General features: G+C 39.2%; 1 protein-coding gene, 1 long non-coding RNA gene and 5 other non-coding genes across 7 annotated transcripts in view; 4 read left to right on the top strand and 3 right to left on the bottom strand.

Annotated features, from left to right (window-relative positions):
* LOC130222051 (gastrula zinc finger protein XlCGF57.1-like) overlaps positions 1-24,011 on the top strand; it is a 429,619-nt gene that overhangs the window by 59,102 nt on the left and 346,506 nt on the right. The window lies entirely within an intron of this gene.
* trnam-cau (transfer RNA methionine (anticodon CAU)) lies at positions 1,175-1,247 on the top strand. Its single transcript has one exon. It is a non-coding gene; the product is annotated as a tRNA-Met (tRNA).
* Positions 1,511-1,593, bottom strand: trnal-cag (transfer RNA leucine (anticodon CAG)). The gene has a single exon. It is a non-coding gene; the product is annotated as a tRNA-Leu (tRNA).
* On the bottom strand, positions 4,748-4,830 carry trnal-cag (transfer RNA leucine (anticodon CAG)). The gene has a single exon. It is a non-coding gene; the product is annotated as a tRNA-Leu (tRNA).
* trnam-cau (transfer RNA methionine (anticodon CAU)) lies at positions 4,925-4,997 on the top strand. Its single transcript has one exon. It is a non-coding gene; the product is annotated as a tRNA-Met (tRNA).
* LOC130222268 (uncharacterized) lies at positions 13,289-17,764 on the bottom strand. The gene is made up of 5 exons (XR_008836397.1): positions 17,705-17,764; positions 17,007-17,070; positions 16,657-16,754; positions 16,478-16,570; positions 13,289-13,364 (listed from the first exon to the last, which is right to left on the bottom strand). It is a non-coding gene; the product is annotated as an uncharacterized LOC130222268 (long non-coding RNA).
* trnar-acg (transfer RNA arginine (anticodon ACG)) lies at positions 19,918-19,990 on the top strand. Its single transcript has one exon. It is a non-coding gene; the product is annotated as a tRNA-Arg (tRNA).

The following is a 24,011-nucleotide window of genomic DNA, read 5'->3' as shown; positions in this document are numbered from 1 at the left end:
TGCTGTATGGATATCTCTTATATTAATGTATATTAATAACCGGGATTGAAGCGTCTTCCTTTTTAATTGTTCTGACATGCGACTGTGCTGATTAAGTGCATCTGAAGTGAATCGCTGTAATTCATTACACACATGCTCTGTTTTAAAGCATTTTAAACTGTTAAAACTCACTCTTGATCATGTTTGATGATGATTAATGATCCTAGCGAACTGAACACACCTTTTATTCCCGGCTGATTTGCGCTCGTCCTGTCTTGATTATATGATTATACACGTGACTACCGGACATGTTAATGCGCGCAGCTGTTAATCAATATTGGTGGGCGGGGGGCCCGCTCTCCTACGTAAAGTTGCGGTCGATCTGAAAACAGCTCCAATTGGTCCACCGTTTTTATGTTGTTAAATTTGAAAAAAAAGGACTGGGTGTGTTTATATCACCCCAATATGACAGTTTATACACTACACTTACACACATTTCTGTCCAAACAGCTTGAAAAAGTAAATTTTTCACCATAGGTGCCCTTTAATTTGAATGAAAAGCATGAGAATAAAAACTGTAAATAAATATTGGAAAGAAGGAAAAACATGTAGAAAGATGTGATGGGTTATTTTTTAAATAAATGTGGGGAAATAGAGGGATATGCATTATGGATAAAACTTAAAGAGAATATGATGAATGGGATTCCAGAGTTTTATAAAGAAGTTGTAAAGGCATGGGGAGATTTTAGAAAGCACATTGATTGTACATTGAGTAAAGAAGAGATTTTAAAGCATCCGCTGTTTTTAAATGATTACATAAAAAAAGGAAATAATACAATTTTTTATAAGAAATGGTATTATGCCAGAATAAAGCAAATTAAAGATATCTTATATGAAGTGATACCTGGTTTTGTACAGGTGCAGTAATAATAGATGCAATAGTAGAAAACCATGATGATGAAAGTAAAATAGTTCTAGAAAGTCAATTTAAAAAAAATGAAGAAATGATACCAAAAGAATGGAAAGAAATTATAGAGAATCAATTGGAAAAAAAAAACAGCGACGAAGGAATGGTGGATTAGACTGCTCGGCCATCCTGACATGCATGTGCGGCTGGAGCTGTCTTGTAGGAGCCACACCTCAGCACCGTGAAATGGAAGCTGGCATTTCACAGCTTGCCCAGCCCCAGCAGTCTGCCTCGTTGGCGCAGTAGGCAGTGCGTCAGTCTCATAATCTGAAGGTCGTGAGTTTGAGCCTCACACGGGGCAAGGTGGAACCTTTTGGCACACGGGAGCGCTTAGGAGCCACATTGATCCGTCAAATGTCATGACGACGTTATATGAGGATTTGACGAAAAGCCCTGCCAATCCCATTGCCTTAAAAAGCAACAAAATCTCAGGACAATCCACTACATGGCAGTCCAAGACAATTATTTTGATTCCCTTTTGGTGCACTTGCATTAAAGCCCGTGTCCACTGTTTTGCCAGAGAGTTAAAGACTTCAGCCTGAGCGCACAGCCAAAGATGAGGTTTGTCAGAAGTGGGATTCGAACCCACGCCTCCAGGGGAGACTGCGACCTGACTGCAGCACCTTAGACCGCTCGGCCATCCTGACATGCACTCTTGGTCGGAGCTGTCTCCTAGGAGCCACATTGCAGCACCATGACATGGAAGCTGGTGTTTCACAGCTTGCCCAACTCTACCAGTCTGCCTCGTTGGTGCAGTAGGCAGCACGTCAGTCTCATAATCTGAAGGTAGAGAGTTCGAGCCTCACACGGGGCAAGGTGGTACCTTTTGGCACACGGGAGGTGACCGGGCGGCGTTCTTTATTCCCTTCCGTGTGGTTTATTTAGTGCCACTGATACCACACACACTCACCTCTTTCTCCCAGCTCTCTGAGTCTGAGGTGTCCAATCTCGTGCTATCAAGCCATGCAACCACCTGTCCGCTAGATCCCATTCCCTCTCATCTCCTGCAAGCCATTTCTCCTGCAGTCATACCAACACTGACTCACATAATTAACACATCTCTTGACTCTGGTCTATTCCCTACTTCATTTAAGCAGGCTAGGGTAACCCCTCTGCTAAAGAAACCCAACCTGGATCAAACGCTACTTAAAAACTACCGACCGGTATCCCTGCTTCCATTCATGGCCAAGATTTTGGAGAAAGTAGTGTTCAATCAAGTCCTAGACTTTCTTACTCAAAACAACCTCATTGACAACAAGCAATCTGGCTTTAAGAAAGGCCACTCAACTGAGACTGCCCTGCTCTCGGTCGTGGAGGATCTCAGACTGGCTAAAGCAGACTCTAAATCATCTGTCCTCATCTTGCTGGATTTATCAGCTGCTTTTGACACTGTAAACCACCAGATCCTGCTATCTACGCTTGAGTCACTGGGCGTCGCAGGCACTGTTATTCAATGGTTCAGTTCCTACCTCTCGGACAGGTCATTCAGGGTGTCGTGGAGGGGAGAGGTGTCCAACCTACAGCATCTAAACACTGGGGTACCTCAGGGCTCTGTGCTTGGGCCACTTCTCTTCTCTATCTACACGGCATCTTTAGGAACAGTCATCCAGAAACATGGTTTTTCCTACCACTGCTATGCTGATGACACCCAGCTATACCTCTCTTTTCACCCTGATGATCCCTCGGTTCCAGCTCGCATTTCAGCCTGCCTGTCAGACATTTCACTCTGGATGAAAGATCATCATCTCCAGCTTAACCTCATGAAAACGGAAATGCTTGAAGTTTCTGCCAACCCGACTCTTCACCATAACTTTTCAATCCAGATGGATGGAGCAACCATCACTGCATCCAAAATGGTAAAAAGCCTTGGAGTTACGATTGATGACCAACTGAACTTCTCTGACCACATTTCTAGAACTGCTCGATCTTGCAGATTCGCACTCTACAACATCAGAAAGGTCCGACCCTTCCTATCTGAACATACTGCTCAACTCATTGTTCAAGCTCTTGTCCTCTCCAAACTGGACTATTGCAACTCTCTGCTAGCCGGGCTACCAGCTAGTTCTATCAAACCTCTTCAGCTGCTTCAGAACGCAGCAGCACGAGTGGTCTTTGATGAACCCAAAAGAGCACATGTCACTCCGCTACTCACCCGTTTGCACTGGCTGCCAGTTGCTGCCCGCATCAAATTCAAAGCTCTGATGTTTGCTTACAAAGTGACCTCTAGCTGTGCTCCTTCGTATCTGCTCTCACTTCTGCAGATATATGTGCCCTCCAGAAACTTGCGTTCTGTGAATGAACATCGCCTCGTTGTTCCATCCCAAAGAGGGAAGAAATCACTTTCCCGAAGTCTCACATTCAATCTGCCCAGTTGGTGGAATGAACTCCCTTACTACATCAGAACAGCAGAGTCACTTGCTGTCTTCAAGAAACGACTAAAAACGCAACTGTTTAGTCTCCAATTTCCTTCCTAATCTGCAACTGCCTCTCTGGCTATACCACTGTGCCCTCTTTCTCTCTCTCTCTCTCTCTCATAAAAAAAAAAAATAAATAATAATATTTTCTACTAATGTTTTGCTCTTAGACTTTTACACACCTGAAACTTGTCTATAGCGCTTGTTCACTGCTGCTCTTATAGTTGTGTAAATTGCTTCCTTGTCCTCATTTGTAAGTCGCTTTGGATAAAAGCGTCTGCTAAATGACTAAATGTAAATGTAAATGTTTATGGTTTCCCCTGGGCAAAAAAGGCTACAGCTCCTCTGGAGGGCATGCGGCATGACATTCCAAGAACATCTCCTGAGTCTGAAGCAATGATGGCAAGATGCTCCCATTCCTGTCACGTTATCGCTTGACGACGTAGATCCGTCAAATGTCATGACTTGACGTTGTACGAGATTTGACGAAACGCCCTGTGAATCCCATTGCTTTAAAAATCAACAGCATCCCAAGTCATTCCACTACATGGCAGTCCAAAACAATTCTTTTGATCCCTTTTGGTGCACTTGCATTAAAGCACACATCCATTGTTTTGTTCACATGCTTTTCCGAGTTGCAGTGGACAATGCCTTTATGTTACGCAAACGCCTCAAAACTTGCAGTCTAACGTGGCCATCAAGACTGCCAGAGAGTTAAAGGCTAGGTTTGTCAGAAGTGGGATTTAAACCCACACCTCCAGGAGAAACTGCGACCTGAACGCAGAGCCCTAGATTGCTCGGCCATCCTGACATGCATGTGCGGCTGGAGCTGTCTTGTAGGAGCCACACCTCAGCACCGTGAAATGGAAGCTGGCGTCTCACAGTTTGCCCAGCTCCAGCAGTCTGCCTTGTTGGTGCAGTAGGCAGCGTGTCAGTCTCATAATCTGAAGGTTGTGAGTTTAAGCCTCACACGAGTCTGGGTGATTCCTTTTGGCACACAAGCGCGCATAGGTCACCAGGCGGCGTTCTTCATTCCCTTCCGTGCCGATTATGCTTCCCGGGGGCAAAAAAAAGGCTATAGCTCCTCTGGAGGGCATGTGACGTGACGTTCCAAGAACATCTCCTGAGTCTGAAGCAATGATGGCAAGATGCTCCCATTCCTGTCACGTTATCGCTTGACGTTTGACGTAGATTGTACAAGGATTTGATGAAAAGCCCTGCGAATCCCATTGCCTTAAAAATCAACAGCATCTCAGGACAACCCACTACATGGCAGTCCAAGACAATTATTTTGATTCCCTTTGGTGCACTTGCATTAACGCCCGTGTAAATTGTTTTGCCAGAGAGTTAAAGACTTAAGCCTGAGCGCACAGCCAAAGACGAGGTTTGTCAGAAGTGGGATTTGAACCCACGCCTCCTGGGGAGACTGCGACCTGAACGCAGCGCCTTAGACCGCTCAGCCATCCTGACATGCACTCTTGGTCGGAGCTGTCTCCTAGGAGCCACATTGCAGCACCATGACACGGAAGCTGGTGTTTCACAGCTTGCCCAACTCTACCAGTCTGCCTCGTTGGCGCAGTAGGCAGCGCGTCAGTCTCATAATCTGAAGGTCGTGTGTTCGAGCCTCACACGGGGCAAGGTGGTACCTTTTGGCACACGGGAGGTGACCGGGCGGCGTTCTTTATTCCCTTCCGTGTGGTTTATGGTTTCCCCTGGGCTAAAAAGGCTACAGCTCCTCTGGAGGGCATGCGGCGTGACATTCCAAGAACATCTCCTGAGTCTGAAGCAATGATGGCAAGATGCTCCCATTCCTGTCACGTTATCGCTTGACATTCGATGTGGATCTGTCAAATGTCATGACTTGACCTTGTACGAGATTTGACAAAACGCCCTGTGAATCCCATTGCTTTAAAAATCAACAGCATCCCAAGTCATTCTACTACATGGCAGTCCAAAACAATTCTTTTGATCCCTTTTGGTGCACTTGCATTAAAGCACACATCCATTGTTTTGTTCACATGCTTTTCTGAGTTGCAGTGGACGGTGCCTTGATGTTGGGCAAACGCCTCAATACTTGCAGTCTAAAGTGCACATTAAGGCTGCCAGAGAGTTAAAGACTAGGTTTGTCAGAAGTGGGATTTAAACCCACACCTCCAGGAGAAACTGCAACCTGAACACAGAGCCCTAGACTGCTCGGCCATCCTGACATGCATGTGTGGCTGGAGCTGTCTTGTAGGAGCCACACCTCAGCACCGTGAAATGGAAGCTGGCGTTTCACAGCTTCCCCAGCTCCAGCAGTCCGCCTTGTTGGTGCAGTAGGCAGCGTGTCAGTCTCATAATCTGAAGGTTGTGAGTTTAAGCCTCACACAAGGCTGGGTGATTCCTTTTGGCACACAAGCGCGCATAGGTGACCAGGCGGCGTTCTTCATTCCCCTTCCGTGCCGATTATGCTTCCCGGGGGCAAAAAAAGGCTGTAGCTCCTCTGGAGGGCATGTGACATGACGTTCCAAGAACATCTCCTGAGCAATGATGACTTCAGCCTGAGCGCACAGCCAAATATGAGGTTTGTCAGAAGTGGGATTCGAACCCACGCCTTATAGTGAATGGTGCCCATGGAATGAATGGTGCCATTATTAATGTGAGACAACGAAAATACCAACGCAAACCTCTCCGTTATTCTGACATTCCAATACTTCAGAGTTCAACTTTATCTGAAACAGTCAAGAGCAAGAGAAGAGCACGACGTGACCAGAAGAGGGCGCGCAGGACACAGGAACGGAGAGGAAGGGAGATGCTACCTCCCTTGGACCCTCATCTGTTCTTACCCTCTCCTGACTTCCTACCCTCGGAGTGCACACAGCTCACGTAGCTGACCCTGAAGACCTGAGACTCTGCTCGCTAAGACGGGAGGTCTCATAGTCATCGTAAATTAGGGGTGCCTCTCATTGCTAATACCTTGTGGAATGCTTGATGCCTTAAAAGTATCTAGACAATGTGTATGAGAGTGTTTGTATGTTGATTTATGTTCTAAGATGTACCTATGGAACAGCTATAAATTTGTTCACATAAGACATGACCTATAAGTTTTGCTGAATAGTAGAATTCTTGACTGAGTGGTCAGACCACATCATATTGGTTGGTCCTTTAGTGATTTATAGTTAAGTGTTTTGATATATTAGGTAAAACCCAGATGGTGTACGGGTAATTATATGCAGTATGTCAAGTCCTCGCTGATATATGAGGTGTAGTTTTTTGGAAGTATAAAAGCTGAACCAAACTGACCAGCTTTGCGCTTCCCGACTTCTGTATATTGAGGTTGGTTGCCCTTTATCCTCAACGGAGGATAAAGTAAGGATTTTGTTTCTGTCATTTGTTTTTTGTTTATTCTACCTTTTCACTGGATTTTATTTTATTAATAAAAGTGTATTTTATTACTTTTCTTCAACTGGAGTGGACATTGAGTTCATTTGCCAGAACCCATCAGAGTTACCCTGTGTGGTAAAGTATAAATCTAATTTATTCTCTAGCAAAATACATTATAAAGACGATCCTTTAACTAAACTCTAGCTAATAAATATAGCGAAGGGAGGTTTATATTCATTTAATTAGGGTGATTAAATAAAGGCGATCCAGCACAATAGCTAACTCTTGACGGCTGCTCTCGCTTACGGCCATACCCCCCTGTGCATGTGTGATAGTGATACATTCCAGGAAGTGTTTGGCTGCAGTTGGTGAGAGAGGCTCACCACATTTTCTTCTGTTTAGTTTTATTTTTGACTAAAATACATTTTTGTTAAACTTTTTTTGAGTTTGTTTAGTTTATCCTCCCAGCAGCGTGAGCTGTTCGGGAGGAGTGTTTTTTATTCTTTTTTTTTTTTTGCAATGGACGGATCTACGGTGACAGACCTGGCAATGGCGGACGGATTTGAGAAGGCAAATGACAATGGACTGGACAGACGACAACGAGAAACAAACCGATCGGAGAAGGAAGCAAGGAAAAGGATTTATCTAAAAGAAGCAACTGTAACAGTGGATATAGGACAAACAACAGAGGTGAGCGCAATGGATTTAATTAAAGCAGTGACGGAGAGGATTGGGGATGGAAAGATTTTGGCTGTAAGACCAAAACAAAACAAGGAATATGAAGTAACACTTGAAAGAGAGGAAGATGCTGATGTGTTAACAGACGGATTGACTATTAAAGGAATAAACTGTACAGTAAAGAGGCTACAAAATCGAGATTATGTTGTCTCCTTCATGCATCTGCCTGTCTTTGTTGCTGACATAGATATTTTAGACAAATTGGATAATTGGGGAGTTTTTCCCCTTTCAAAAATTAAAAGAAGGTTTTATCCGGGCACAGATATTGAAGATGGGACGAGGTTTGTTAAAACCAGATTCCCCAAAGAAGTGGCGTCCCTCCCGTACAGCACAAGAATAGAGACAGCAGAAGGACCACAATACTTTAGGGTGATACACAGCCATCAGGTGAAAACTTGCAGGCTGTGCATGAGCCCAGATCATGTGGTGAAAGACTGTCCAGATTTTAAGTGCAAGGAAAGGGGGCATTTCGCAAGGGATTGCGATGCGGTGAAGTGCCCGGATTGTAATAAGGTTTTAAATAAATGTGAATGTTGGATGGGGGAAGAGGAGGAGGAGGTAGAGCAGCGGGTAGACAGACAGATGTATGAAGGAGACAATATACAGTCAGAGGACAAAACAACAACACAAGACAGAAGAACCGAATCTAAAAGTGAAAAACTACAAGAGAATGAGGCTAATGGAAAGGACAGAGTCACTTAACAGGAAGGGACAACATGGACACAAATGGATATGACTGACAGTTTAAGGAATGTTTTGGAAGCAGCAGAATTGAGCAATTCGAATAATAAAGACTTACAACAAGGACAGCAGGAAGACATATTTTGGACACAAATGGACATGACAGACAGTTTTCAAAAGGCATTGGACACAGTGGAGACAAAAGACCAAAGTAATGAGGAGCAAACCGAGTTAGACGAACATTTACAAAAGGACGGAAACAAAGAGACACAGGTGAAATCCTCAAAAAGAAGAAGATCGATAAAGATAAAACCTAATTTAGAGACTGCAAGGAAAAAACTGCTAAAAGATAAAGAAATCGAATGCGCAAATAAGTATGAGTTGCTAAAGGGCTTGGAAGAGATGGACTGAGATGATGGTTTTTATGAATGTTTTTATCTTATTTATGGTTTTAGGAATTGTGTCTTTTAATGCAAGAGGGCTTTTAGACATCAGAAAATTTGAAAAAGTGAAAGAAATGTGTAAACGAGAAGATGTGATTTTATTACAAGAGACAAACTGGAAGGAAGAATACATGAAGGAAATAAGAAAAAGGTGGAGTGGGGAGATTTTATACAATAATGGGGATGGGAGGCTGGGGAGAGGAGTTGCAATTTTAATAAAAGAAAACAGTGGGGTTTTATGTAAAACAATCTATAATGACAAAGAGGGGAAGTGTATGATATGTGAAATGGAGTATGAGAAGAAAAAAGTAATTATGGTGAACGTTCATGCCCCAACAGAGGAGAACAGAAAGAAAGAGTATTTTAATGTACTAAGAGATTATTTAAAGGAACATGAAAGAGTTATTATCATGGGGGATTTTAACACTGTTTTTAGTAAATTAGAAATGGCTGAGGGAATGGTTTTTAAAACGGATAAGGGAAGAAAAGAACTGAAAATATTGATGGAGGAAATGAATTTAATTGATGTGTGGAGAGAAAGGAATGAACAGACAAAAGAGTACTCAAGAAGACAGTTAGTGGGGAATTTTTTTTGTCAAACAAGAATTGATTTTATTTTATGCACAAGAAATGTTGAAGAGTTTATAAGCAAGATCAAATATGAAGAAACAAGTCTGAGTGACCATAAGCCAATTTTTATGAATTTAGACTGGAGTAATGTGAAAAGAGGGCCAGGGGTATGGGTTTTAAACACAGCGGTTTTAAAGAATGAAGACTATGTTTTGAGTATAAAGCAAATTATTCAAAAGGAAAAAGGGAATGAAATTTATAATGAGGACAAAAGAATGTGGTGGGAGAATGTGAAACATTAAGTTAAAAAGTTTACAATAAAATATTGTAGACAGTTACAAAATTGTAAAAAATATAAGGAAAAAGAGCTGAAAGAAAAACTAGAAAACGAATTGAAAAATGAGAATGGAAAAGATATACAAAAGATAAAAGAACTGGAAGGAAGACTGAAAGAAATGGAGGAGGAGAAATTTGAAGGTGCAAGATTAAGAAGCAAAGCTAAATTTACAGTGGAGGGGGAAAAGTGCACTAAATTTTTCTTTGATCTAGAGAAGAGAAGAGGGAAGGCAGAAATGATTAAAGAAATAAGGAGCAAAAATGGGAACATAGTGGAAGAAAATGAGGAGATTTTGGAAGAAATAAGATCATATTATGAGAAATTGTTTTGCACAGAGGGAGTAAAAGAAAAAGAAAAAAGGGAATTACTAAAGCTAATCAAATCAAGAGTAGAAGAAGAGGAAAAAAGAGAATGTGACAAGGAGGTAAGAGAAGAAGAAATAAAAAGAGCAATTAGTGAATTGAACAAAAAGAAAAGTCCAGGAATTGATGGGTTGGGAAGTGAATTTTATATTGTTTTTAAAGATATTTTATCTAGTATTTTAAAGGAAGTATATGATGAGATTTTTGAGAATGGTGGGGTAAATAAAAGAATGGGGATGGGCTTAATGAAGGTGATATACAAAGGAAAGGGGGATAAAGTAGATTTAAAAAATTATAGACCTATAACAATGCTCAACACTGATTTGAAGATTTTAGCAAAAGTTTTAGCTAACAGACTAAAGGAAGTGATGCCAAGCATAATCAAAACAAACCAAGCATATAGTATAAAAGGACGAGACATTGCTGACACAACTATGAGTATTAAAGACACAATAAGATATATAAATGATAAGAAGAAAGATGGTTTTTTAATTAGTCTGGACTTCGAGAAAGCTTTTGATAGAGTCGAGCATGACTTTTTATTTGGAGTGTTAAAGAGTTTTGGTTTTGGGGAAAATTTTATAAAGTGGGTTCAGATTTTATATAGAGGAGCTATAACCAGGATAAAATGCAATGGTTTTTTAACGGACTTTTTTAAAATAACAAGATCAATCAGACAGGGTTGCCCGTTATCTGCACTTTTATATGCCTTAGTTGCAGAACCACTGGGATTAGCTGTGAAGCATGAGGAACGAATAAAAGGAATAGAGGTAGAGGGGGGAGTGAACAATTTTTCAATATGCTGATGATACCACATTAATACTACAAGATCTGGCAAGTGTAAAGCAAGCAATGGAAACAGTGCAACATTTTTGTAAAGGTTCAGGAGCTAAAATAAACGAAGTGTTACGACCTTTTTAGGTCTAGGGATGTGACCGTAACAGAAAATGAATGATTGGTGGTGGGTGATGTGCAATGGCTGGAGGAGGAAAAAAAAAATAAATAAAATTGATAACTCAAACAAGGTCAAATCAAGAAAAGAGAAGTTTATTTACATTTCAAAATATAACAAAGAAAACAGGGTATTAATTCAGAAGGGGGCAAGGCCAAAACAACAAACAAAAACAAGCTAACTCCTAAAATGAACTCTTGCTAATCTGAAATAAAAAGAAACAAAAATACATAAACAAACTAACTCCCTCTACTAACATAAACAGGAGAAAACTGATTCAAAACAAAAATGGCACCCACCTTCCTACTTAACCCTCAAAACAAACAAACAAACAAACAAAAAAAACCAGACTCACTTCTCTTTGGGTGAATTATTAGATGTTAACAACAAGATCACTGAAAGTAGAAGTTTGACTTAAATAGCTTAACCACATTGTAAATATTGAAGTCAACTCAAATTTTGAAAGCTCTAACAAACACAAGGTCTGTATGTGGAGAAAAGTTCAGCCACTGCACGATCTAGCCACCACCAACAATGGTTTGAAGTGTAGATCATGTTAAATAGTCTCTCTCCTCTCCTAACAGCCAATCACTGGAAAGATCCAATGATCGCTACCAGGTGGACACAATTACCTGCAGGGAGAGAGAGCGAGAGAGAGAGAGAGAGAGAGAGAGAGAGACACACAGAAAGAGAGAAAACAAGCACATTGTGCACACAAAAAGATACGTCTCAGGACGTAACAGAAGATAAAACAGTATATTTGAGATTTGGAGGAACTGAGGCTTTATCTGGACATTTTACGTTCAAGGAAATGGATGAAATTAAAATTTTAGGCATTGTAGTTGGGAGGGATGAAAAGAAAGCAGAAGTAACCATGTGGGAGGAAATGTTAGGAGGGATTGAAAGAAGGCTGAGGTTTTGGAAGTTAATGTCCTTAACTTTGAAGGGGAGGGTTTTAATTTTGAATGTTTTAATGGTTTCTAAATTATGGAATATTTTATATGTGTCATCAATGCCACTGTGGATGGAAAAAAGGCTGAAAAAATGTTTTTTAGATTTTTTATGGGAAGGGAAGCCTCCAAGAATAGCATACGCAACCTTGATTGGAGAAGTAGGCAAAGGGGGACTAGGTTTAATAGACGTGGAGCAAAGAAAAAACAGCTTAAGAGTGAAAATGGTAAAGAAATATTTGGATGAAGAAAATAAGTCAGCATGGAAAAGAACAATGGAATATTTTTTAAGTAAAAGTGGCAATTTTAATATGGGAGATAATATTTTATGGATGAGGATGAAAACATTCATGACAGAGGGTCTACCAGATTTTTATAAAGAATTGATTGGAGCATGGGGGAAATTTTTAACTTGTGTACATTTTAATATACAAGGACGCGAGAACATTTTAAATCAGCCTTTATTTTTAAACAGTGACATTCTTAATCAAGAGAAAGTGGTGTTTTTTAGGAAATGGTGGGAGGTGGGAATAACAAGAGTAAGGGATATTTTATATGAATTTAAGGAAGGATTCTTACCGGTGCAGTATGTTATTGATGTGACGGATGAAGCAAAGGAGGATTTTAACAGACAAGATTAATAAAGGAATACGACATAATTAAAAATGCCATACCTGCAGAATGGTTAACAAGAATAGAAAATATGGAAGAAAATAAACCAAGTAAAGATGTGAATGTAAGATTTGGAGAGAAATGGTGGGATTTTAAAGATTGTACAGTGAAAATGATTTATGGGTTTTTTAGAGATGGGGTTTTTAAGAAACCTGGTGCAAATCAGTACTGGATACGGATGTTTAAAGATGTAAATGAAGACAACATATGGGATAATATAAATGGCAAATTTGTACAATCAAAACTGGAGAATTTAGAATATTTTATCAGGAGTAAAGCAGTGTTTACAGATGTAATTTTAAACAAAATAGGGATGGAGGAAAGTCTCACATGTAAAGTATGTCAAGATGCAGATGAAGGATTTTTACACTTGTTTTTATATTGTAATGAGTTAAAAGATTTTAATGAGAAATGCAAAAGCATGATTTTAACTTTGAAAGGAGAAAGAGACGACAATCTACACTGTAAAAATTAAAGGTTCCTGGAGGCACTTTTTGGGGTTTTTCACATTGCCACACCGGCGGAACCCTCTAAAGAACCTCTAGGCACTATTTCAAAAGGAGCAGTTCTCTGAGGAACCCTCTTATTAAGAATGACCAGGAACCACCTTGAGTGCTTTGAAGCACCATTTTATTTTTTAATGCTTGTTTTTCCTATCTCTCTTAATTTATGGTTTGTGCAAACATGTTTAATCACAAATTCAATAGACATCTATCTATCTATCTTTATCTATACATGTTTATAGATTTTTAAAAAATACAATTGCATTTTTCTTAAATAATCACTTTTATTAATCAATATACATCACAATTACATTCACATAATATGATTAATAATGTAATATACATTTAATGCAAATAATCAAATTTAAATAATGTCTAGCAATAACAGTCAGCAACATCTTTAGCTGTCCACTGCTTCACATTGGAGGTGTCCCTATAAAAGTAAATTTAAAAGTAGTTAACTTGAGAAGTTATGAAAACAAAGGAAATTCACAATATTCCCAGAGCCATTTTTTTTACTTATCAAGACATATACACAAAAGACATGCAGACATTTCTGAATAACAAAAGGAAACATCAATAAAGTTAGGAATTGTCTTAATTTATATAAAAGGATTTTTTTTCACTGCTTGCAGAGTGCCCGTATACATCAATAAAGGCAAAATCCATAGAATGTAAACCTCTCAAATATCTGAGCACAAGCAGAAATAAGACAACACAAAAGCTGTGTGAAACCACTCCCTCCTTAGTGCACCCCACATATTTTCCCACTCATTCACACAGATAATGCACTATAATTTTGAGTGTACTGCATATGCGATATTGTTATTTTATTCAGGTTGTAGTTATTAGCTTTTTTTTTTTTAATTAACCATTAGTTGATTAAACACATTAAATAAAGAGAAAATTAAATGAGTTAAAAATGTATTATTTTAAAAATATGCATGAAGGTCAAATATTGTTTTTGGACAATTTAAGTGGCCTTTGAAATACAGAAATTAATATTACAGGGCTCAACAATAAGTTTTTACAATAATACAATGTAAAAACATGTATATACAGTACTTAATAAGTGCATTGTACTATATTATTAATTTAACTTTAAGTACTGTGGTTAAGGTGCCTTAATATAAAGTTGGTCTTGTTTTTTAAAATATATAAATGAAAGTAAAGCAGTCTGTCAAGTTTACGTTATTTTGCGAATTGTTTTCTACTTTGATGTAAATATATATTACAAACTCGATTAATGTAACCATTTAGAAGAAAATGCCATGTTTTACTGTAGTTTTTAGAGCTAGGGTGCAGCTATTTTGGAATGTCGCTGTGTCACCGGGTTGGTTCCATTCCCTCAACTGAACTGATGTCGTGGAAGTAATGGACTGAACATGAAGACTGAAAAGCCTAATTTAACACAATGCGTGAAGTTGTGGACATGTATCGCAGAGCTGGTACAAATACAAGGAACACACTTGTGTTTAAAATCTAATTTTTAAAAAAATATTTACTATTTTTCTTTTTTTTTTTTAAATACTGTTCATTTGATGTGCTTTGGTCTACTCTCTCACACTGGTGCAGCGCTGCCTGGCACGGTGATTTACATTCAGACTAATGCAACGATTACAATAATCTTTCAACATTAAATATGAAGCACGAAAAAACCTGTGATGTGAAAAACGGCACCGATCTTAGTTTGGTTTGAACATGAACAGAAGTGAGGGGCTATATAGTGAAAAGTGAAAGTACCCGCCTCCATTACGTCAGGTACCAGATCTTGTTAAAGACATTGAGGGCAGTCAGGCATCGTAAAACAGAGAGTGGACCAAAGCACATCAATTGATCGATAATAAAAGAAAAATTTAAAAATGTATTTTTATGTTTCGGACATACAGTTGAAGTCAGAATTATTAGCTCCATTGAATTATTAGCACCCTTGTTTATTTTTTTCCCTAATTTCCAATTTTTTTAACACATTTCTAAACATAATAGTTTTAGTAACTCATTTCTAATAACTGTTTTATTTTATCTTTGCCATGGTGAGAGTAAATAATATTTTACTAGATATTTTTCAGAACACTAGTATTCAGCTTAAAGTGACATTTAAAGGCTTAACTAGGTTAATTAGGTTAACTAGGCAGGTTAGAGTAATTAGGCAAGTTATTGTATAACGATGGTTTGTTCTGTAAACTATCAAAAAATATAACTTAAAAGGGCTAATAATTTTGACCTTAAAATGGCTTTAAAAAAATTAAAAACAGCTTTTATTCTAGCTGAAATAAAACAAATAAAACTTTCTCCAGAAGAAAAAATAGTATCAGACATACTGTGAAAATTTCCTTCCTCTGCTAAACATCATTTGGAAAATATTTTAAAAAAAGAAAAAAAAAATTCAAAGGGGGGTTAATAATTCTGACTTTAACTGTAAATGTAATGCTTGTATTTGCACCAGCTCTGTGATGCACATCCAAAACTTCATGCATTGTGTTAAATTAGGCTTTCCAGTGTCCGTGTTCAGTCCATTACTTCCACTGTATCTGTTCAGCTGAGGGAACGGAACCAACCTTGTGACGTCAGACAGTGATATTCCAAAATAGCTGCACCCTAGCTCTAAAAATATAAACTATTGTAAAACATGCTCTTTTCTTCAATAATGGTTACATTAATCGAGTTTGTTTATTATATTTTCACTAAACTGGACATCAATTTACAAATGAATGTAAACTTGACTGAGTGCTTCACTTCCACTTTAAAGGGACAGTTCACCCAAAAAATTTAATTCTGTCATCATTTACTCAACCTTCACTTGTTCCAATCCTATTTAAGTTTCTTTCATCTGTTAAACTGAAAACAGAAAACCTATAACCACAATCCATACTTTTGTTATACTGGTTATAATTTATTTTTAACGGTTAAAAATGCTCAGCTTTAATCAAAATATAATGTTTTGCGCTCAACTAAAGAAAGAAAATCAAACAGGTTTGGAACATATTAGAGGTGGGTAAATGATGACAAAATTTTTATTTACTTTAAACCATGTTTATTTGTGAGGTGGTATTAACTAACTCACTACTTTGTAAAAAAACTTTAATTTGGTGGACACTTTATAAATATTATTTTAATTGAACAACTATTAATTTTAAATGTATTACCCAAGCATTATGTTGCTTTATCTAATAATAAATGTAATTTAATTAAATTCAAGTTCACATACTGTAGTTATTTTGCTTTAGTCAGGTTTCAGTAAGACATTAAGATTAGGATTATTAGTGCATTAAGATTGTTGTCTGTTCATTTACAATACGTGCTTTAGGTGCAAGTGGCCTGACGTTTAGAAGACCGAACTTAAAAAAAAAAAAGTATTTTCACTTATTTACCATTTTTCTGGTTTGATTTTTAATAGATTTTTTTCTAGAACACATAGTAAATTAAATTCTTGATCTAATAATACGAGGAACAGAAAGTTTCTATGAAGTTAGCCAGATATGCATTACTGTGATTAAAGTGGGACGAGCAAAAGTCTACATGACTAAAATGTGGATTTTCACTAACTAGTCAAAGCATCCTGAAGATGTTGTCCAACAGGAATTCAGCTCCAGTACTGCTGTGGTGCAGCCCATCAGCATGGGAAAGCCTAGGACGATCCTAGAAAAGATTCCAATTGTTAATAAAGAGCAAATTCTTCACACCATGTTAATAGCCATTCATTCAGAGCAAAAAGTCTGCTGAACCTTTCATGTCCACAGCAGTAAGTAGAAAGCTGTCCAGAAATGATGATCTGCATTGCAAGTGAAGTGCATCGGACCGTTTTAACCTGGCCCTCTGCTACCTGGATTTGATACAGCAAACTTTAAATTTCTAGTCTATATCTGTCACAATGATTTACACCTAATATGAATACATCAGAAACAAGCAAATGAGAAAATAAGTGAGTGATTTTAAACACTTAAAAGGTTAAAAGTTTAATGTCATTAGTTCAGTGTTACCCAGCTGGATAATGATTATCAAATAATATTGTTTGTTAAATGAAGTATTTTTACATTTATTTCCAATTCAGTTAGTTACTTAAAAAAATACTTACATTTGAGGTGACTCAAACAGCTGTTGAGAGAATACTGAACAATTTCAGGGTTTATGTGGATGTTCTGAGAAGGAAAAAGGCAGGCTTTATGTACATTATTTGTGTGAATGAATAAAAAATATATTGAAGTACATAACTTAGACACAATTTGTCACACAGGTAACTGTTTAAGAAACGCAAATAATAACAAATGCGTAATATTACTCACAAACAATAAAAGGAAAGAATATTAGATAGCATCGCGGCTAGAAAATAATATAAGCAAGCCTGCTCAAGACACTTGCTACACACTGTTTATGTAAGGGAAGACAATAAATAAATAAATATATTTGTGGGTAAAGCCGTCTAATAAGCAGTATGAATGTATAACGTTATCTGTTTAATTTGAAATTAACGGTCGCTTGCAATGGCTTTCATGGAAGCTTCGTGTTCAATGACAATAAAATATTTCGTAATAAATCAATATTTTACATCAAATTATTTATATTTGTGTGAGGTAGACGTGTAATTTGAGTGATTATGTATATCCAGCCGATTGTTATTATCGCAAAATAATAATGTTTACCCAATCTTATACAACAGCAATCGCTTCGCGAGACGTTCCTAAACAGGTTACACGACATAATGATGCGTGTAAGTGTAGATATTTGTGTGCAAATCGTATCTAATTTGTATATTTATTTTGCCAACTTACTCACCTTCCGTGTGTTAGAGATGACAGCCGTCATGAAATGGAGGAAAGGAGCCGTTACAAATCGATATTTGAAAACGCTCCTGCGACCTGCGCGTGCACGATGATGCGCGTCCGCGTCATGCTTATATTATTTTGTTAGTTCCGGTTAATTTTTATTTATTTATTTTGGCAACACAATTAATTCCATTCCATTAATCCAAGAAACAGATGAAAAAAAAACATTTAATTCAGAAAAATAAAAATGTACAAAATACTGCATTCATTAGCAAGTTATCTTTGTTGGTTTATCAAAACAAACTGGAGGAATACTTTTTATTAATAACCCAGAGCCCATAGCCTATATACTTAAGTTTAGTTATATCTTAAATATTTTTCATGAGTGGATTTTTGAAGAACTGTGCTATAATAGTTCTATTTTTATAAAAATAACAACAATAATAATAGCTTAATATTTATTATTATTATTGTTAATATTATTATTGCAGCAGTTGTTGTTGTTATTATTATTGTTTTAAATGACAGACAAATTGACAGAAAATTGAATTAGCCCCCTATAATAATTATCATTTTCATAATTGTAAAAGCCTGTGCATGTTTTTGTCTCTTTTTTTCCTCTGTTGTGGCTCATTTGTATTTTATTCTCCAAAATTACTTTTACATTCACATTTTTTCAAGTCAAGTCAACATTTAGACTCTTATCAATGATATTCTTATGTGTTCACAGTGAGTGCCACACAAAAAAAGAAAAACAAACACCAAATTTCATATCATTCTAAAAGCACAAATAACTAAGTAAATATTAAGTAAATTAACATCCATCTCATTTTCTGGTCTCCACAATTGTCTATTTAATTATAACAAAAAAAAAAAAATCTTTTGGTTCCTTTAAGTGCTAGCTTTTAGAGGAGAGATCCACCAGGAACCATTATATAAGTTCATAGATCTTTCAGTAACTCTTTTTTGAAAATTGAGTTCCTCCAATAACTTTCAAAGTGCTTCGAGGTCTTAGTGTAAGGAAACAGTGACTCCAGAACCTCAGTATTGACAAAAAAGTGCTTGTAGGATCCCAGTTACTGCAAAAGGGTCCTGCAAGCACTGCAAAGACTGTCAGTGGTTCCTCAAGGAACCCCTTTTTGAGAGAAAGAGCTTTGAGGCACTTAAAATACATGTTGAAGTTCCTTGAGTACTCAACAGAGTACTTGAAGCACCTTTACTTTTTACAGTGTAGAGTGGGAAAAGGTGTTACTGTTGGGGCTGAACAAAGAATGTGATAATAAAAAACTCATAAATTTACTTGTGATTTTAATGAAAAGTGCAATATGGGAGAGAAGAGTTGTAGCAAAAAAGGAAAAAGTTTTATTAAATGTGTGGAATGTGTTTAAGAGGAAGGTGGAGAAATATTTTGAATGTCTATTTTATTATTTTAAGTTAGAGGAAATGCAGGAGGCTTTTTATGATGTTTTTACTCAAGAAGTCACAAAGATTTTAAATGACACAGGAATAAAAATGTCTTTTTTAAAATGTGATTTTACCTTTTAAAGAATACAACTTGCAACATTTTATATAAAATGAAAAAAAAAAACGTAATATTGTGAAGCTGTGATGACCTTTTTAATGTTTTGTCTTAAGTGTAATCTGGATAAATAAGTGAGTTGTATGAATTTTGAACAGTATAATAAAAGGAAAAAAAAAAAAAAGGTAGAGTGGAGGACTGTAGGTGGGATGTTGGCAATCCTTAGGTCACTGGTTCGACTCCGGCTCTAAGGAGGTCTTTTGCGCTCAGAGCTGCTTTCACGCCTGTGCAGTTCGGACATATCTTCGTCGCTAGAGCTCAAAGTTCACCATAGAGGTGAAAAGGAAGTTCCCTGACAGGGAATCGAACCCAGTGAGAGCGCCGAATCCTAACCACTAGACCACCAGGGAAGGCTGGCAGAATTTTGCCCTCAAGCCTAGCTGTGGGCCTCCATGCAAGTATGCTGCAGCTGCTCTGTCAAAAATAAATCTAATGCTTGTAACCTCCTCCTGGAGAGGAGAAAGTCTCAGACCCTGGATCACAATTCTTCTAGGGAGGGACTGTCACATGCTCTGTGAGAGCATCCTATCGACACCACAACTTGCCATAATAACAAAGCACAGCATGTGTTGAATGAACTCCGTGTTGACAGAGCCATGTCCTTATTACAAGCAACAAGCTAACGATGACAAACCAAGCAGACAGGGCCAGTGGCGCAATGGATAACGTGTCTGACTACGGATCAGAAGATTCTAGGTTCGACTCCTGGCTGGCTCGCTTTGGTCATTTTGCTTTGCTGTCAGTCAGTGCACTGCGGTTGCCTTTCGCCCCCGCTGGGGCTGTTCAGTTCCACTCTGGAGTGAGTCGAGTTTAAGGGGCCGCCTGCACAGAGCCCGTGGGGTGCTCCCCTGGTTTCAAAGGCTGCCCCAACTGCTAATTTTTATTAACGTCTACTACAGCTACACCAACCGTAAACCCAGCCTACTTGTTGCAAAATTCCCTACCACTTAGAAGTCACTTAGCCAACTTGCAGCGTAATCTCTTCCACTTGTAAGTCTCTGAGCTGCAGCAATAGCTAAGTGCTCTGATAAAACATGCATAAAAGGAACTATGGCTTTTAACCTCTTCTTGGAGAGGAGAGAGTCTCCGACCCTGGATCTCAGGTCCTCTATGGAGGGACTGTCAGGAATCCTGTAAGAGCATCCCATCCACACAACCTCTTGCCATAAAAACAAAGCAGAATGTGTGGTGACGGAACTCCAGGTTGACAGCGCCTTGTCCTTGTTTAAAACAATGTGCTAACAAGGTGCTGAACAGAGTGCCAGTGGCACAAAGGATAACGCTTATGACTATGGATGAGAAGATTCTAGCTTACGGAAACCATGAGACTATATGAGATCAGAAAGAACTGAAGTTTGTGCAGACTGGCCCTCACAAGTGATATCTCCCATATGGTCTAGTGGTCAGGATTCCTGGTTTTCACCCAGCGGCCCGGCTTGGACTCCCGGTATAGGGAGGCTTGAGCGTTTTTGCTTCTGCCCTTTTTGGCCAGCAGTCGGACTGCAGCAACCTTAAGGGGGTGGGCTTGTGGAAAACTCTCGTAAGCCTTTGATAGCTCAGTTGGTAGAGCGGAGGACTGTAGGTGGGATGTTGGCAATCCTTAGGTCGCTGGTTGGTAACAAAGATGTCTTTCCCTCTAATTATCACTTGTGTTTGTGCATACAAATATGCATAAACATTCACAAAAGCATATATAAGATACCCTGTGACAAAACCATTTCCTTTTAACACAGTAAAGCGATCACATCCTGGCCATTTTTTGCTACTTTTGGCCTTTGTAGATTGTTTGTACATTAATCACAAATGGATGAGAAACACTGTACCATCAAACTCATTTGTGTTTAGTCCAGGTGCTGTGAAATATTTTGTATAATCTGCAGAGGTAATCAGGTGTAAAGTGCCATATATCTGATCCAGTCCTCCAGCATATTTTTTTGCTTCAAATTAAAGACTTTTACACTAAAAGCATTATGAAATTGGTCCTTTGTTGCTAATAATTGATTTATATTATCTGAAATATAACTAATTCTATTATATTTAAATGTTATACATTCAATTACTTTGATTTGTCAATTAATATGAAAATTAACATTTAAATATGCATCTAAATTTCCTTCAAAATATAAAGCTTTTACTGTGTATTGACCTGTTTGTGAAGCTAAATCTTTAACTTAAGTTGATTGATTTGCACTGATATTATGTTTTAAATTGCTGTCTTAAACATTTGCTGCATCAGCAGTGTTTATTTCAGGATTGTAAATGTTTTTAGATTCATTATATTTTTATATCGATATATTTATAATCTACAACAAAGAACTGAATTGCACTGACTCTGGAGAAATGAGTCAAACTAACACTCATGTGTCTTGTGATTGGCTGTTTACTGCACTTGTGTGTCGTGAGATTAGCTGTTTGCTGCATGTCACACTTTCAGCTGCGTGTGCTCCAGAGTTGATCACAAACTAAAATCAAGTCAACAGAAAAAGTTTATATCAAGCATTGTCAAATCAATTAACATCGTCGTGACCAGGTTGGGTTTATTTGATTTTGTCAACTTCCAGAGCCTCCTGTCTTAACCAGGAGAAGGGGGAGAATGCACTCTCTACATAGTGACATTCTGAACTCAAATTCAGCCTAATAGACAAAGGATTCAATGCGCAAAAAATCACAACACATTAACGGTTACCAAGACAGATCTCACAACAAGACAGGGAACAAATCAAGCATCATGTAACACAAACAAATCAAGAAAGCAACTTCTAGTCAGAAACTTCCACAGCACAGCAGCTTCTAAATGCACCCACTCTGTCTCAGGCAGGCTAATATCTAGTAGCAGCTGGGCAGAGTTAATCTGAAAGCAAGTTAGGCTAGAGTTTGAGTTTGTATATTTCTGTTGTACGGTGCTGTGAAATGTAGCGGGATAAAACAATAAGATTAGGAGTTGGTAAAAGCAAGCGATCGCTCTATATTAAATTTTTCTGTACAGAGAGGTCATGTTTGATCTTCTATTGGTTTCATGCTCTCACATGATGCGATTTCAAGCTTATCTACCATCAAATCTGTCATGAATCTATAAATTTATAATTAGAAAATAATTAGATCACAGGTAAAATTATTGTATAGGCAGTTTATACAGGGTAATTAAATGACAAGAGTTCACTTTCATTTCTAAACAATGCATAACTTTTAATGTGATTAACCTGCTCCACCTACACCAACTACAGCATTTCTCAGACTTCTTTTTCACTATGGTGTAATAACAGAGGTGGACATCACTTAAAACAACAACTGCACTTACTCACAGAAGTTAACCCCCGCTTTTGGGCAGCCCTCTTCCGACCTCTTTATGCAGCCCAAAGGACCGAGCCGTCCCGGGAGACACTTGCAAATACCCAGAGTTGGACCATGGGCCATATGGCCGTTCAACGCCGGCGCAGACCTGGACAGTCTCGTCCAGCCTGGCACCTCTTTGTGTTTAAAAAGGGATCATTTGTCCCGATGGGCTTTCAACCAAGGCTGAACCTGGACGCGGGCGTCCCACGCGACACTTTTACCACATGAGACAGGGATCATTTGTCCCAATTGGGGCTTAGCAAAGGCTGAACCTGGACGCGGGCGTCCCACGCGACACTTCTAACAGAGGAGATAGGGATCATTTGTCCCATTCGAAGCTATGTTTTATCACACAGATAGAGGAATAATAAAGACACTGAACACCATATGACCTTTATTTTTCAATTTTTATTTAGGAAGATTCAGAGTCTTCGGTTGCTTCGAGGGGGCGTTTCCCCTTCGAAGGCGGCCATGGCAGCGTCGGGGGTTAAGGGGTGGGTACGCTGACGTGGCTCGGTTTGACCGAGAGCCGCTGGCGCCCCGGAGCAGACATTATCTTTTTGCCTTGCAGAAGAGGGAAGAACGGAGAGAAGGTCAGCGTTTCCACCGCCACTGGTGGAAACGCAGACCGGCGGGGAGCAAACACTCACCTTGAAGGGCAGATATTTTTCTCCCAGCCGTCCGATGACAGCGTAGCAGGGTGGCTTTGGAGATGAGTCTGCCTTCTTTGGCCTGCTTGGTCCTAACCTCGTGTACCACGACGCGGCGGCGTATGCCGCGAATGAGAGCTCGAAGCTCCCTGCGAACCAGCACCAGGGTGGTACTGGAGAGGCGGCAGGAGGCCGGCGGGGTTTCGGAGAGATAATCCAGGAACTGCGCCACGTTCTTCAGGTAGTGCTGCCTCGTGGGCTCGGCCATGCCCGTTTGGCCTAGCAGGGCAGACCAGGCTCGGATGCGCGCCGGTTGGTTGAGGAAGGACAAGGTTTCTGGGTCCGCGTGGCCTGTCGCCATGAAGCCTAGGAAGGCCTTGACCCTCGCCAGTTTGGAGGCCACGTTATTCTGCAGACGGGCGGTTTGCTCGCTCCCCAATTGGAAACCCTCGAACTCTGCCAAAAGCAAGTCTGCAGAACGGGGGCGAAAGTCAAAAGTCAGCCTAGACGACATACACCCACCACCAGCCCAACAGAGAAGTGCCATAACCATACTCAACTCAAGGCGCGGGCGTGGTCCGGATACGGGTACTTTGTTGGATCGTAGGCTTCCACAGGCCCGGAGGCCGTCCGGAGACCTCGGGCCGCCCCTCGCCCGGGGGCCGGCCCTCGCCCGGGGGCGGGGGATGGTGCCGGCGGGGCAGGACACGACCTTGCCCGCCTGCTCTTCCTCCCCTCTTCCCCCCTCCTCAACT

The sequence above is a fragment of the Danio aesculapii genome, chromosome 4 (genome assembly GCF_903798145.1).
Source record: "Danio aesculapii chromosome 4, fDanAes4.1, whole genome shotgun sequence".
In the NCBI taxonomy this organism is placed as follows: Eukaryota; Metazoa; Chordata; class Actinopteri; order Cypriniformes; family Danionidae; genus Danio; species Danio aesculapii.
The sequence above is the reverse complement of the archived record's forward strand: the minus strand, read 5'-3'. Positions and strand labels throughout refer to the sequence as shown.